The following is a 16,269-nucleotide window of genomic DNA, read 5'->3' as shown; positions in this document are numbered from 1 at the left end:
AAAAGGTTATGAAATCTTCTGAAGTTTGGATAGTGGCTTTGAAATGCCTTTTATTTGTCTGAGTGAGAACCATAACCTTTAGTACTATTTAGTTTTAGAATAAAATTGGTGAAACCCACTAAATACAGGAAGAGTTGTGTTAGACTGGATATTTTTAGAGCCAGCTGTATGAACCCTTTCATTTAGCAGGCTGACTGCCCGAGAAGCCTTTTCTGAGGGCTTTTTCCTTCTTTCTTTTCCCCTCCGTCTGGCATGTGTCAACTGTGTTCTACTGCTTCTCCATTTTTCTGAGAGCATAATTGGACCACTTAAGAACTGGGCTTTCTTCCAAAAGAGGATATTTGATTGTGGCCATTTTGACAGTGTTGTCTTAAAGATAAAAAGGCACACTTTTTGTTTTTTAAATAACCAGTGGATATAATAGGTATGCCCAGGTGCTGTCTTCATGCCCTCTATAGTGGGCACTCTTATAGGCTTGGGATGGAGGAAGGCCCTTGGAAAGGGAGAGGATGGCTGTTGTACATATTGTCTTACTTGTTCCAAAAGCTCAAAGTTTAATAGTTTTTAGACTGACGAAAAATTTCCCTGTCAGAAATAGCTGTACTAAAATGTCAGATACCTGCTTTCTCCTGTTTTGCATTAGAAAGTTAATAAGTAAGTAGCTGGTATGAATTGCTCTACGAAACTCCGGTTCAAGAAAACATTACTTGTCTTTATTTTTATCATTGAAATTAAATTGATTTTTGAGCCCTTTTTTTCCAGAGCTGCTGAGGAATCTGATGTCAGTCATTATTGGGGTTCCCCCCTCGCCGCACAGACACACACATTGTATTGTCCTGGCCTCCTAGGGCTTACATGGTCCTGGGAACACAGGGAGAGGCCTGTCTTGAGCCTTTGTCATGGTCACTATGTCTCCGTCCATCCACTTGGCCAAGGCTGAAATGGCACTCCACTGCTTAGGTGAGGGGAGCTCTCAGACGTGCCTGCCCACGGTCCTTGTCCCTGCAGGCCGGCTCCACAGTGCCAGCCAAAGGCAGCATGCTCCAGAGCCAGCCATTGTCCACATCCATTTGTGGGTTGCCCTGCTCAGAGATCTGCCACCTCCGGGAGCTCTGTAGGAAAAAGGTCCAGGCCCTCGAGACCCAGCTCAAGGGACCCACTGCACCCCCAGCCTGTCCCTCTCCCTTCCCAGCCTCCTAGGACCTCAGCTCTGGAAGAACCTTTCTTGGCCTTTTCTTTCACAGTGAGGTTTAATGACCCATCTGGAAGCTCTAAATGGATAAAACTCTAGGACTACAAAAGCCTGTTTACTTTTCCTGCTTATAAGATCTTAGTTTTTAGGAATCTAGTATATGGTCTCTCATCCCCCAAGGATGGACTGCATGTTTCCTTGAGGCAGCTGAAATCCAGGAATTGCATTTATGCATTTAATTTTCATATCCTGTCACATTAAATTCTCAACCACCTGCATATTTTCCTCCATGTTTTTGCAGAGCTAATCATGGCGTGCTCTATAGCTTAAGGATTTAGGGTCTTGTACTCTTTACAGGTCTGTGGCTGTTGATAATCTTAACAAAGACTGACCTGTCTCTCTCTCTCTCTCTGTGTCTTTCTCCCTCTTTGTCTCTCTCTGTCTTTCTCTGTCTCTGTTACACGCACACACACATACTTTTTAAAGACCCGAGGATATTGTTTTGAACAGCCTCTTTTAGTAACTGTGGGGACCTGAAATTGGCCACCCCAAGATATGTCTCTTTGGCATCAGGATTATTTGAGGCTGATTGCTTTTGATAAACTGGGACAGGGAAGGAGGCTCTGAGGAATGGAATTTGCCCTTCCTTAGGACACATTTACATTTGTAAGGTAAATCTCTATCTGTAAAAGCTGCCTCCCTCTCTGTATCAGGAAGAAGAAAGGAGATGACCTTCTCTCTGAAAACTCTTAATCAATACCAAAGGCAAGGACTTAAAATCTGCATTTTATTGTGCTTGTCTGGTAACCTCCTGTAACTGACTTCCCTCCCCCTCCCAACGTTGGCATCTCCTTAAAGTTTAAGCTGGGAACGGATTGCGGATTGCGGCGCTCATCTGTGACCCCCCCCCCCAGCCCGAGGCAACACACCTGCCACCCCCCCACCCCCCCCCCACCCCCCCCCCCCACCCCCCCGGCGTTCACTGGGACAGCAGACCTATCTGTCGTTTCCATCAAGTGCTGTGCTGACAGAGCAGCCTCGTGACTATTGTAAAAGGGACATTTCAAGCATATGTGAAACACCCTGTTTAGGGGTATATAACCACTCTGTGTACCCCACTTCTTCGGTGCCCTTTCTTCTTTCGGGAAGAAAGGCCCCGGGCCATGGTTCCTCATAAAGCTTTTTTAAATTTTCTCTTGCTATTCTGTCTCATGTGAATTTAATTCATTCTCTGGCCAGACGAACCCACATTTGGGGAGAGGAAATGTCCTCCTCCCCTACATAACCAAAGAGTGGTGGTGAGGGAATCTTTACTTCAGAATACTAATGATATGAAGTTATTTTACTTATCCCCCAAACTTTCTTCATACACTGGAAACTGATTATAACATGATCCAATTTTAGTACAGAATTTAGCATGCCCAGGTGTTCCCGGCAGCTCAGAAAGCATAGTTACTAGAAGGCCCTCAGGCTAATGTGGCCATACTTGTGAGACAGCACACAGTAGTGACCGTGACAGCCTTTCCTTCTATTTTATTTAGCTTTCCAGCCCTATCTTGCTTAGCTTACATCATAAATTTTCAAATCCCTTTTTTAACTCTAATTTTGCCCAAGACATACAAATCTGATCAGATTTCACTAGTCATAACTCATTGAAATTTCTGAAATTTAGATTAGACAATCCTAGTTTTTCATTGTAGTGTGTTCCTATAAAGGATGTCAGGAAACAAAAATAGCAAAAAAATTAATACTTACCCTTCCCTCCTGCATAATTATGGTAGAGTCTGCAGTTACCCTTTAAAAATCACTGGATGGCAAGTCCGCGTTGTTAAGCCTGGCTGTGCTAACTGGCCAGTTAGCGCGTGGAATAGTAAAACAGAGGTTGAGGGTGATGTGAGTCTTTTGATCTTCTCAAGGGTGATTTTTTTATGTGTGACCAAAAGACTATTCAGAATGTTTAATTTTGGTTTTAAAAACTGACATTTTAGTTTTTAAAACTATAAATCAAAAAGCCTATTTCTTTAGGCTTTTAAGTTCAGCTTCCAACTCTGGTTTCTTCTTCTTTTTTATATGTAAGTTGGACTACGTTTAGTAATAATTTTAAGGAGCCTTTAAATAATGTTTGGTCCATTTACAAAATTGATAAATATTTTAACTGTTATAATTTTAACATTCATTTTTTCCTTTTTAAGTGTTTAAATTGTCTGAGTTAAGGAAAATGGTGATGGGTGGTGAATAATACTTCCAAATCTAATAAAGCAAACATAAATACAGTGATCCTCAAGTTTTCTTAAATGTTCTAAATACATCAAATTCCAGAAATGAATAGATTCTTGAACAGGAAATTATTTGATTTAAAAGTTTTTTTTATGTACTTACTCTTAACTTTTCAGAGTTTTGGGGCATAAAAGACACAACTACATTTAAGGAAGGTAGTTAACATCTCAGTTAAACTAGGATGCTTATGATCAGGGATTTCCGTCAGTCAGTTCAAGTCCTAGAGTTGCAGAGACCCAGAGCACTTCTCACCACCAACTAAAGGAATCATCAAATGACAAGTAATTCAGGGCCATTTCTTGGTTTACTGAGGTTATGCTAATAACCGGAGATTTCCATCTGGATGCTAATTAGATTCCCACTGATTAGGTATCAGTCAACCTGGATGGGACTTGTAGAAATTATTTTATAGTTCTCTCAAGGACTTCAAAACAGGCATTTAGTCTTTTATGTCTCTATGTTACTGGATTTAAATTATATGCACATTACCAAGTTCTGATTACTCACAAGAGTCTCCATCATACACCAGTTTCATTGCTTGCATCCTTTTAGTTCCTAAGTTATATAAATGACTATTCCATCTAAGTGTAAAGACTTTTGAACTTCACGAGATCTTATATTCTTTCATATTCTTAGGACCGTACAACTCTAACTTAAAATGATATAGATTGAATTTGGATATTTCACTATCTACCTTGAAGTCACCTCTCATGAAGTCATGGTTCCCATAGCAGTAAAAAGTGAAAAGATGTATGCATCTTTGGTATTTGCAGATAAGCAAACTTATGTAATAACTTTCATTTTTTAAGAACCATCTGTATGTCGGACACTGTGCTTGGCAAAAGGGATGCAGTCATAGTGAAGACAGACTTGGATTCTGTCCTCTTAAAATGAGAGAGAAAGTGAGGTTGACCATATCCTAATAGTGAAATTTTGGGAATATAAGGACAAGTATTTATGTATTGGGCCTGATTTCTGCCAATGAGTAGACTACTACAGGTACTAATTTTTCCGTTCTCTGGAGTGAAACTAATGCCTGTTCAGTTGGATTTGCTATCAAATTAATTTGGAGATTATTACCAGCAAAGTAACTAGAATTTGTGTCTGGTTACATCAGGAGTACCCTTCTAAAAGCAATCGATTTATTCCCTGTTTATTGATGAGCTTTATTTTAAAATGAAGCTGCTCTGCCTGTTCAGATCTCACTATAGATTGTGGTCAAGCTTGATTATAAAGAGTTCGGGCAGCTCCTCTTGAATCCAGTCAGGAAATTGGAATGAGTCACACATTGCAGAAACCAGTTATTTCCTTTTCAAGATATTTTGTAAATGAATATTTTATTGTTCTGAAAGAGCTTCATGGAAACCATATGTTTTGTTTCCTGATTCTCAGAAAAGGGCTTTAGAAGTTGTTCTAGTCAGTCAAGATGACTTATAAAATGTAGCCTTATTTTAGCAAGTTTTAGGTCATTGAATAGAGTATGCATCTGGTTTATTAAGTGGGTTCAACTCATGGCAACACTTGGGAAAGAGCTTTATTCTCTCACCACTGCTCTCAAATTACATCACATCAAAGAGTATTGAAATGGGTGATAGAACATTAAGTAGAATAATAGTTAGCCGTAGAAAACAACTGCTTCCTCTTCAGTCATCCTCCCTTGTAAGTGAATATTAAGGCTGAGTTGGAAATTCAGACAGTGTAGAATGTTACCTGTGTTTAATATGACCCAAGAATGATTCTCTGCTGGGCAAAATAGTCTTTTTCAGCAAATGATGTAGGGATGCATTTGAACCTTTGAGGATGGTAAGGTCTCAGGACAATCTTCTCCTTGGGCTCTGGGACTCCTGACACCTTCACAAGATGATTTTTTCTTCTCAGGGGAAGCAGATGGAATTAATAAACTCTATCATCTGCTGTTCTTAGGCAAGTTAAACCATGGTCTGTGTGCCCATTTCCTAGAGGATGAGCAACTTTAGCAAAAAAGTATAAATTTTTCTGCAAATGTCTTGTTAAAAGGCTCTCTTTAGAAATTATATCCACTTGTTTCTGTTTCTTTTAGGAAAGAGGTTAAGGTTTACCCTCTCTCCCAAATGATGAAGGAAGATGTGATCAGATGCTGCCATCGAGCCAGGATTTCCGCCCTAGGGAAAATAACTATCCTATTTGAAACAGTCTACTGGTGCTTCACACAGCGCTTGGCTGTGAGCTGTGAGCAAATCCAGCCACATCTGCTTAAAGCCTAGAAATTTTGGATGCACTGAAGAATCTAATCTTTTGCAGAGTTAGAAGTAGTGTGGATAATAGCTAAATGTTGTATTTGAGAGAGACCTTCAAAACTTGTGGCTGTTCTCTGTCTCTTTATATTCTGAAACATCCAGAATCAAAGGAAGGTCTAGCCCAGAAAAGGAATCGTCTGTGTTTTTGGCAGGTTCCATCACAAGGAGTGAGAGAATCAAGCGTAGCCAGCCAAACTAGCCTGATAATGAATGGGACAACCTCCAGATGTGGAAGTCAGAACCTACCTACACATTGTTCTCCAGGACAATATAAAATAGTTTAATAAGCCACAGAGCTTTAAGTGTTAGAAAAATGCAGGATCCTCTGTATGGTTGGTGCTTGGAGAACATTTACTATTTCAAGGCTTGATAGAGGTACTGGTGCATGCCCTCCTTGATCTAAGTGTAATATGTAGCACTTTGTGGCCTGTCATAGACAAAAATTTCTAGAGCAGATGGAGCAGTTGTATCATAATTATGCTAACTTCATAATGGGACTGAGATAGGTCAATTATGATGTTTTTGCAAAGTGAACCTAAAATTACAAGGTAAATTCTGACTTATGTCTGATGATAGCAAATAATTCACATTTAGATTTCCTTTCAGATATGTTGTCCTTCTGTCAGCTCTTTACTGACATAAAACCTCATTGTAGAAGTGCTGGAGGTTCATTTTTACCTAGCTCAGCACAAATACGCAAACAACTACTCTCTCCTGTGTGTTTTATTTTCCCTTTAAGAATAAACTGCATCTGTTCAAACAGACTCAACTTGTAAATATCAGAAAATCAGGAAGCTATTCCTAATCATTGAAACCAGTTCTTAGAATTCTAAATGTGAAAACTACGTGTTATTATCAAATGAGACACAGTCATCACCATTTGCAACAGCCGCTCTTCTGCAAATCTGATTTACCAGTTCACTAAAACCCCTATTTATAAGCGTCACATTTGGTTGCATAAAACTGAACTTCTCATTCCAATTCATGCTGTCAGTGAGTTTTGGAAGTAAGAATCCTGAAATTTTTGAGAGCTTTTAAATTTATTTAGTATCTGTATGTTATAGAGCACATAGATGGAAGTACAATCTAGTTTTACTTTAAGCTAGCCATTTGGTGACCAAAATAACAATTTGGTTGAGTTTAACATAGTGTTCTCATTTGGTCATTATTAACAAAATTTGTGGTCTTGAATGTTTACAGCAGTTGTAAAGTGTGTTAGTGAGTCTTTGTGTTCCCAGGAGGCTGTTTGTTTTGCTGTAAACTAGACCACGGTTACTAGAATACCAAACTTTTTAAATTCATCATCTCGTAAGTGCTCACATCTATACCATTAATAATAATGATAAAAATAACCACCTTATGTTTTTAGAGAACCTTAAGGTTTAGTCACGCCTGTTATCTCGTGTAGTTTCCTCAAATGAAATTGGTGATATAACTAAAGCAAATATTCTGAAGGGGGAAGCTGAAGCCTGGGGAGGTAAGTGGCTGGTCCCAGGTTGAAAAGTTAGTTAAGGGGAGGACCAGACAGCAGATAAAAACCTCACTTTCTAGTTCTGCTCATTCCACTCTTAGAGGTGCTAGCATTCTTTAAAGGATGGTCTTGACAGGGTTGATGGTGGTAGAAAATTAAGCCTGCCCTAGCCGTAAGGCAAGGTAATCTCACAGCCATAAACCTCTGGATTCAGAAATCTAGCAGCAAGGAATGCTATTTTTCGCAAAGGTGGAGGCAGAGGTGAGGAAAGCAGGGTGAGAGAGAGCTAGCCTGTAACTAGGAACTTTGAGACAAGGGTCCTGACTTAGCATCTCCTTCAGTGACCTAACGTAGATGGAGCCAGCAAACCTGGCTCTGTACCTACGTGCTCCTTTGCCCCTTTCATCTGGTTTCTTTTTCTCTGCCAATTCATATCATAGCTCAAATGAATCCCTCTCTTTCTGGAGGGCTCCAGCAGCACCAGCCCTTTATGACTTCTGAACCTTAAAAGATTATACCATGCATTTTGATGCTTGACTAGAATTCTAGAATTTGGGAACTGAAGTTACAGATCATCTAGACAGGCTCTTTGTTCAAAGGAGGGTATAGAGAGGAGACTGCCATGTTTCAGGTGAAACCACTAATAAATAGTAGGCCTGGAACCAGACCTCCTATCTCATCTCTCTTTCTGCCGCAGGATTGCTCTCTGTAGTTTCTTTTCGATAAGCCAGACTTCATACCAAGAATTTAAGCTCTTTGAGGACAAGGACCTCTTAGATCTTCCCATGACAGCTACACAGTGCTGAGTACATTCCAAGGTCATGAAAGTACATATTGAACTGACTTGGGAGAAAAAGAATTCTGCTAGCTGTGCAACCTCTGGTGCCCTCCAACCAAGTTGGAGGATATTTGTCTTAATTTGGGAAATCGCTTTTCTGGCTCCGCTATGAATGAGCTGTGGCAGTGACATCTGTGGGTGATAGGTACAAAGTCTCGTACTAATGTCAAAGGACTGCACCACAACCCAAATAGATGGTCATCGTAAAAATATCCTCCTGAGCCCTCTTGACTTGTTTGGAATATTGGATGTACAGAGCATGAGTTAAGAGGAGAACTTCTTTAAAAGGAGACAAGGCGCTTCTGCTTGTTTTATTTGAAGTATGTTCCAAGGAGCTTGTGATAACCCTATGAATAATTATTGATCCTCCTGGGATGCCTCGCAGCAAGGATTTCTGTTTTGCAGATGAATCAAGAAAGCCAGAGCTGTTAGATTTTCTGCCTAAGGTACATGGGTGGATATCGTAGATAGTCCGAGCAAGTAGGTGCTCTGAAGAACGATGGGGCAGGGGACTGTTTCTGCATCTTTGCCTTTGCCAGCTGTGTGTACAAGGAATATCCCATGCCTGAAAGGAAAGACAGAAGAAACCTAATCTGTGTCACTGTAATACACCAACATCAGCTAAGGCCCAGAATCAAAGCCAGGCTGTGTTATCGCATCTAACCAGAAGCTCTTTCAAAAAAGTACAGTTGGAAAAGCAAAATAATTTCCAGTTGTGTCTTTGAAGTTGTCTGGTGTGATATCATGGGTGTTTAATACTTACTATGGATGTTTTTAAAATAGGGAGAAATTATAATGTGATAGATAGGGGAACTGTTTGAACAACTACATTTAAGACCGAAAACATCACCTACATAAGATACTGTTTTTCTCCTTTACTTTGTACTGTGTCTGCACTCTGATGCTGATGAATCTCCTTTTTAAATTTGAGACTTATGCATGCCGGTGGTGTAACTATTATGCATTATGTGATTTTTATACCATGATTTCTTGGTTTCAGGAAATATACCATTTCCTGTGTGTGTGTGTGTGTGTGTGTGTGTGTTTGTGTGTGTGTTAGTGATGAATATGTCTGTAAGAAAATTTATTTGCTTCTGTCTCCTCGTCTGGCTGGTGAAATGAAACTTGCCACTAATGGCTAGTTTTAATTGGTGACCATATGAATTTATTATACTAATTTTTCCATTTTTTTGTCAGGTGGCTGCTATGTGGCTCAGTGGTTTAATTTGGGTTTTGGGCTCTAGATGAGCAATATGGCAAGACAAGAGTGCCTGGCACATAATAGGTACTCAGTAAATGTGCACTGAATGAATTAAGTCATCAGAGGAATGAATGACTTCAGAGCATACCACAAAATCTGGAATAAATCAGTTAGTGACCTATTTTAGAATCATGGAATGTTACAGCCAGAAGACGTTAGAGGTCACTTAAGCTAGTTCCCTATTAGGAGATATCAAATAAATTATATCTGTTTGCTCTAGAAAATCTTTAAAAGAGAGATTTGGAGTATTGGAAAGGATACTAGATTTACATACAGTTAGATTATCTAGTTCCATAGCCAGCTAACCACTTGCTTTTTTGTATGACCTTGGATATTTACTCAGTTTTTCCCCTCTAAAGTAAGGACAAAATGAGACAATGGATGTAAATTGTGGGGTTCATGTATTTAATCTGCCTGGCGCCCTTCCTCGCTTCTAACAATGGACAACACACCCCTGGTGTGTACCTCACCCTATCTGAGCACAGTGATTGATCTGGGAGGTGGAAACATGATTGAAACAGGAGCAGCTGGAATTTTTCTGTGAGATTCTTCAAACCAAACTGACAAGGCCTTTCTTCTAGTACAGTATTGCTGTAAGGCTTTGCACTTGGATCTGCTGGTAGTCAGTCCCTCCTTTCCTACTCCCACTGTTGAAGAGAATCGGATGACAGGGAGTGGTAGAGATATAAGGCAGATGGGGCTTAAGTTCCTTGGCCCTGAGGCAAACCTAACTCTTCTCTTTACAACAGTTTTCCTTGTTCTTAACCTCAAAATTCCCACTTAGGATTTAAAGTAGTATACTAGTTTGCTGGGGCTGCCATAATAAAGTACCACAGACTGGTTGGCTTAAACAACAGAGATTTATTTTCTCACTATTCTAGAGGCTAGAAGGCCAAAATCGAGGTGTTGCCAGGCTTGGTTTCTTCTCTCCTTGGCTTGCAGGTGGTGTCTTTTTTCTTTCTCTTCACACGGTCTTCCCTCTGTACGTGTCTGTGTCCCAGGCTCTTCTTATGAGGACACCAGTCATAGCAGATTGGGGCCCACCTTAGCGACCTCGCTTTAACTTAATCACCTCTTTAAAGTCCTGTCTCCGAATACAGTCACATTCTGAGGGACTAAGGGTGACAGCTTCACCCTATGAATTTTGGGGCATACAACTCAGCACATAACAGGTATTTTGTTGGGTTTCCATGACTTGCTACTAAAAGAGCTTCAGTTAGCCTAGTAACCATAAATTGAACAAATAAGATTCATAGAATGTAATCAGAAAGCTGCTTTATTTTTGTTTCCCACTGTCCAATTAGAATGTATTCAGTAGAGGAAGTTCTTCCCCTACCCTGGGATGAAACCTGGGGCAGGCCTATGACGTTTTTGATAATTTGTGAGTAACATCCTTGACTTTTGAATTGCAAATACGGTCTCAGATCAGAGAGTACAATGGCCAGTTCCATGAGGTCATCAAAACTTCAAACTTGATTTGAAATCGAATCTTCTTCCTTCTTCCCTTCCCCAGCTAAGGCCTTTGCCAATTGGGAGCCCTACCTTAAGTTTCCGATCTTGTCAGAGTATGCTGAAAAGGAAGGAGAAGAAGACTGAAGGTGACACAGAATAACTTCATGCTCTCAGCGCCCTGAAAGTATTTAATGCTGGCTGTTTCTTTGCTGGTCACTTTTGTGAGTTTTTCAGCCACTCCCCAGCCCCTACTTGTAATGTAAGCAATGCATTTTCCTTACCTCCTGCTTTTGAACAGTCCATTCCATACAGACTTCATCGTGGACTCCTTTCACCCCCTAGGCAGTCCTCTTGGGCAGGATCTAAGTGACTCTCCCCCTTGTGGCCCGCATCAGCCGCAGGAAGTACTCAGGATCCTCCGACAGACAGCGCTGGGAGTGCGGGCCAGTCTAGCCCAGCTGCCTCAGCCTCCCGCCTCTCCTTCAGGCCTTGTCCTTTCGGCTTTCCCAGGGAGGAGTTGGACATGCATCCACTGTGTGCGCCTAGCTGTAGGGGCACGTGCTGGGCTCTCTGGACGGTTCGTTGAAGCCCCTCTCTCCTGACATGAAGTGGAGGGACATGCACCCCCCACCTTCACCCCTCCCTCTGTGTTATATGTAAGACGGGACACACAAAACAGCACTCTTCCAAGAAATCTTCTTCAGAAACCCTTAATCTTTGTAACTCCCGACCCTTTCCTTTTGAATGTGGGTTAGGTCGTTTTAGAACCACAAAGCTGGTTGTTAAATGTTTCTTTTACAAATTTGCATGTGGGCCCGGCACTTCAAGTTGGAATTTCATGACTGTTATATCTTGTTATCTCAGTTAGAACTTCCAATTTAACAGACCTTAATAGGAAAAGTAGTTCCTAAACTGTGAAGTGCTACATAAATGTAGGGAATTAACTTCCTTTGTTCTGAAGAGGTACAAGGACCAAATAGGAGAGAACAGAGAATAAGATGTGGCTGTACTTCTTGAAGAAGCAAACATTTCCAACAGATTTATATGGGTTAGTCTGGGTGATATTATTTTGTGTCTGGTTAATACAAACTTTATTACTTAGTTAAGGTAGAATTGTTAATAATAACACAGCTTCCAATTTGTGCTGCTCTCCTAAATCAGTGTATAAATGGCGGTAATCAAGGCAGTAGGGGATGAACATTTGAAATGAAAGTGAGTCTCCCAGGGAGCCAGTGTTTCTCTGCTGTTTAGTGTATGCAGCCTGCAGCTTAACAAATACGCGCCGTGTCCACACTTTCAGTGGAGGTTTTTGTGGTTGTGGTACTTTGCCAAGGTGCACAAACTGACAGACCATCCTACACCTCACTCGAAGAAGCACTTTCTTCACTCAGGGGATGGGGATATTGTCAGAGAAAAGTAGAGATCCAGAGGGAAGCTACACCCATCGCTTGGAATCCACAAGTCCCCTTTCATTTATTTAGTTCATTCAGCAGTTATTTACTGAAAACCTGCTATTTTTCTCAGGCACTTGTGCTAGCCACTAGGTCTACAGTGGTGAGCTAAACACACAGCTTGCAACTTAATAGGAGAAACAGACATCAAACACTTAAATGTACACTTGCAGATTGTGCTAAGTGGCAAGAAAAAAAATTGATAGCATGGGGGAAGGCAGGGTCTCCTACCTTAGTCTGGGGGTGGGGGGAGGCATTCATGGCAGAGGCAGTATGAGGGGTGGGTCCCACTATGTGTCCAAGTTTGCAGTTCACATGTACTCCTAATTAAATGCAGTGGTCAGTAATTCTAAATAAAACATTACGTTCGATTAGGACAGTGTTTTCCAGGGTACGACCTCAGCCCGATCTTCCAAATGTTGTCTTCTTCAGGTGGTGCTTGACCCTCTTCCCAGGTGGAGCTCAGAATTTGTTTGAAGAGACTGCTTTGGGAATCGTCACTGTTTATTGGAATAGAAGTGTGTGTATATTATTTTCTCTAAGTGGTTAATTCTGCCGTTGCAGCTTCTTGTTATCCGAAACCTGAAGAGCTCTCACAGAGGAGTCGTTCATCTGTTTTCTGCTTTCTCATCCTCTATGGTTAATCCCTCTGTTCATTTATTCTGTTTCAAAGCAGGGATCCTGGGGAAGTTGAAGGGGTCAGGAAGGATGTGAGGAAAGCCTTTTTGGCTATGAATAGTTTACTAATAAGAATGTTTTCTCTTAAACAAATGACCCAAGGTTTTCTTTGTGAAAGCAAGAAAATGAATATGGTTGTGAGCGTATTGTGAACATTGAAAAATTTGGCTAGACTGAAATGGGATGAACTGAGAAAAAGCCTTTATTTCCACTGCGATGTAATGTTTGAAGTGTGGACTCTGGGGAATGCTTGACCCCTGTTCAAGCTATGAGTTGCCGGTTTAGTTTTGATAAAAGTTAATTCCCAAATACTGTATGACATAGAGGTAGCGCTGGACAGCACATTAAGAAACTTGGTTTCTGGCTTCTGTTTTGCCTCTCACTATCCCTCATCTTTGGTGAGTCACCTGGTGCTCTGTACCTCACTTCCTAGCTGCCAGATGGGGAGTGGGAAATACCTGCCTCGCTGCCTCTCAGGATTATTGTGTGGTCAGTGAAGTAACCTTCAGATGTTTTTGATAATAGAAACCTTCACATTTGATAAATTACTCTCAGTGCCATTTGTCTTTTTTTTCAAGTTTTATGTTCGTGACTAATCTTAAAGCCTATAAAGCCGTTCTGCCCAAGTTCATTTATCCTGAGGCCAAGATTCATGACATCTCACCTGTGTACCTGGCTGGCTAAAAGTTTCATGACGTGGCTGCTGCTAATATGGGTATTCCTGGCGGTCATGGATGTTAGAAAAGTATGTTTTTTGAAGCAGGAAAGAACTGGGTTTGAATTTCAGGCCAATCGTTCACCGCTAAATGGCCCTAAGGAAATTTACTCGTTCTGTGCTTCAGTTTCCTCATCTCTGAAATGGCTTTGAGGATTAAATGATAAAAATTATGAAAGCACTTACCACACTGCCAGTTGTTATCATAGGCTTTTAATAAGTGCTAGTGTTCTTCCTCTTTAAAACAAACAGTATAGGCCCAGTATTTGCAAAACAGATTATTTTTTTCATAAAAGGATCTGTGAGGTTTTATGATTAACAGAAATTCAGTTCCCTTTCAGATTTGGCTGCAGCTGAGAAAATAAGGCACATCTGTGCTTGTTTTCTAATAAAATCATATTTTTAAACATTTTAGTCTTTACCTATTATTTATAGGGAACTGAGTATCGCTATTTTTTGATAGAAATATTATAGGAAGCAATTTATTTTTATTTTATTACAATTTGAAATGTTATAATGAATAAATTTTTGTTATTCATGTGGGATTTATATCCTACCTATTTTTGTAAAAGTTTTAACATTGTTTACAAAATTGAGCCCAATAGAAAACAAGGTAATTAAAAGCGAAATTGGAACAAAAATGAGAAAAGCAGATAGGTCTCTTCAGACCCCTGTGATAAGTGATGCAGCATAGCTGGAAGGGAGGGGAGAAGAGGTCTTGTTTGTTGTGTTTCCGCTGTTCGGTCACCAGTTTTCATTGTCCCTCTTTGAGTGTCCCCACCTCCCTCCCTGCCCCATGCCCTTATCCTTTGCAGGAATGGGAGCTGTGGGAGCCTAGGAGGCTGGTGGGAGATGGCCCACAGCTAACCAAAAGCTCGCAGCTCACAAATAGAACGTGTGCATTCTTTTTGTTGCCTTGACAATTTTTCCTGAATTGAGAGCTTCAAATATTGCATCCGCAAGTGTGGAGTCTCTTGCCTATATAACCTAACTTTCTCTCTTTATCTGAAATGTTTCTACGCCAGGAATGGTGGAACAAATGACTTTAAACAATGTGATTACAGAAAAAAGGATTTGAAACACAGCTTTCTGTTTAGGAATTTAAAATGAAAATGAGGGCCTGCCCTGTGGCACAGCGGTTAAGTTCTCACGTTCCGCTTCTCGGCGGCCCAGGGTCCGCCACTTCGTATCCCGGGTCCAGACATGGCACCGCTTGGCAAAAGCCATGCTGTGGTAGGTGTCCCACATACAAAGTAGAGGAAGATGGGCATGGATGTTAGCTCAGGGCCAGTCTTCCTCAGCAAAAGGAGGAGGATTGGCAGCAGTTAGCTCAGGGCTAATCTTCCTCAAAAAAAAAAAAAAAAGAAAATGAATTTCTCTTTAATAAAAGTGCCTCTTGAGGAATGTGTTTAATGGAGGTTTATGCTGTTCGGATATTTCAGTCTAATGGTGTAATTACCTTATGTCATTAATCCTATTCCTACAGGGAATTGGTCTTTCTTTTTCTTTTAAAGCTAGAGGGTAACAAGAGCAAATGTTTTCAGCTTTAGCACATTATTCATTTTAAATGTAAGTTGACAAGTTGAGAATATGAAAAACAAGAAATTTAGATTATCTGTTTCTTAAAAAGTGGAAACCATTAAGCTGTGATCAAAAAGAACGTCTCCCGACATCTGTCCTGTGTGCTGGTATTAGTGTAAGACACTTGTTGCTGCAGCTTCTATTTTTAGACTTTGATTTTCTGTGGATTACATCTGTGCCTGCTTTGTTCTTCCCCACCCCAAATAGCTTTTTGGTAGATTCCCTGCTGTCACCAAAATCAAATGATTAGAAAGGAGAGAAGGGTAACATTTAAGGGGTAAATTTCAGAGATTACATAGGCAGTGTTCCCCTGCTCACTCTCCTCTGGGAGAAAGAGGTAGTATGACCTGTTGTTTTTTCTTCCTCCTTCTCTTTTTTTCATCCAAGGTTATTTTATTACAAAAGTAATATGTATTCATTGTAGAAATCCTAAAAAAGAAAAACCAAAAAACCTAAAGAAGAAAAAAAATAGCATGTAGTTCCTCCACCCAGAGAGAACCACTCTTGACAGTGGTTCTATGTGGTGGTATACATCCTCATTTTAGGTGTGGGTGAGTTCACACCATAGGACAGTTTGGTAAACTTTTTCAGTTAGCAATATCCTGTAAATATTTCGTGTTATTAAAACTTATTTTACATCATCACTTTTGGTGGCTGTATGGTGTTCTATCATATGAATGTATCTAGATAGGGACAACACATATTTATCTGAAAGCAAAAGCCTTCACACCCCGGACCCCAAAGGCAGGTCACCAACCGTATAACCCAGGCCCCAGTGAGGACCTGTGTGTTCTTCCCTGAAGGCCTGGCTGCTGGAACGGTCCAGAGAACTGGTAGGACTTTGAGAAGGCTCTGGACTGCTCCACCTCTGCTTCTTCGTGCCTGATGCCTCACTTCCTTGGTGGCTGAAAAAAGCCTTGGGAGAGGGTTTCTCAGCTATCATTGCTCAATGCAAAGAAGACAATTTACATGCAATTTTTCTTTCTTTAAAGCCATGAGAATGTGTAGTCTGTGGGGACTGTTCAACTCTAGATAATGACTTCTGTGAACTTTACATTGGCAATCACTTAATTCACT

The 16,269-nt window shown here is 40.6% G+C and overlaps 1 protein-coding gene across 7 annotated transcripts in view; it reads left to right on the top strand.

Moving 5' to 3' along the window:
- The window catches only part of PPM1L (protein phosphatase, Mg2+/Mn2+ dependent 1L), a 256,846-nt gene that overhangs the window by 137,523 nt on the left and 103,054 nt on the right, over positions 1 to 16,269 (top strand). The window lies entirely within an intron of this gene.

This window comes from Equus asinus, chromosome 5, assembly GCF_041296235.1.
Source record: "Equus asinus isolate D_3611 breed Donkey chromosome 5, EquAss-T2T_v2, whole genome shotgun sequence".
NCBI classification, from domain to species: domain Eukaryota; kingdom Metazoa; phylum Chordata; class Mammalia; order Perissodactyla; family Equidae; genus Equus; species Equus asinus.
The sequence above is the reverse complement of the archived record's forward strand: the minus strand, read 5'-3'. Positions and strand labels throughout refer to the sequence as shown.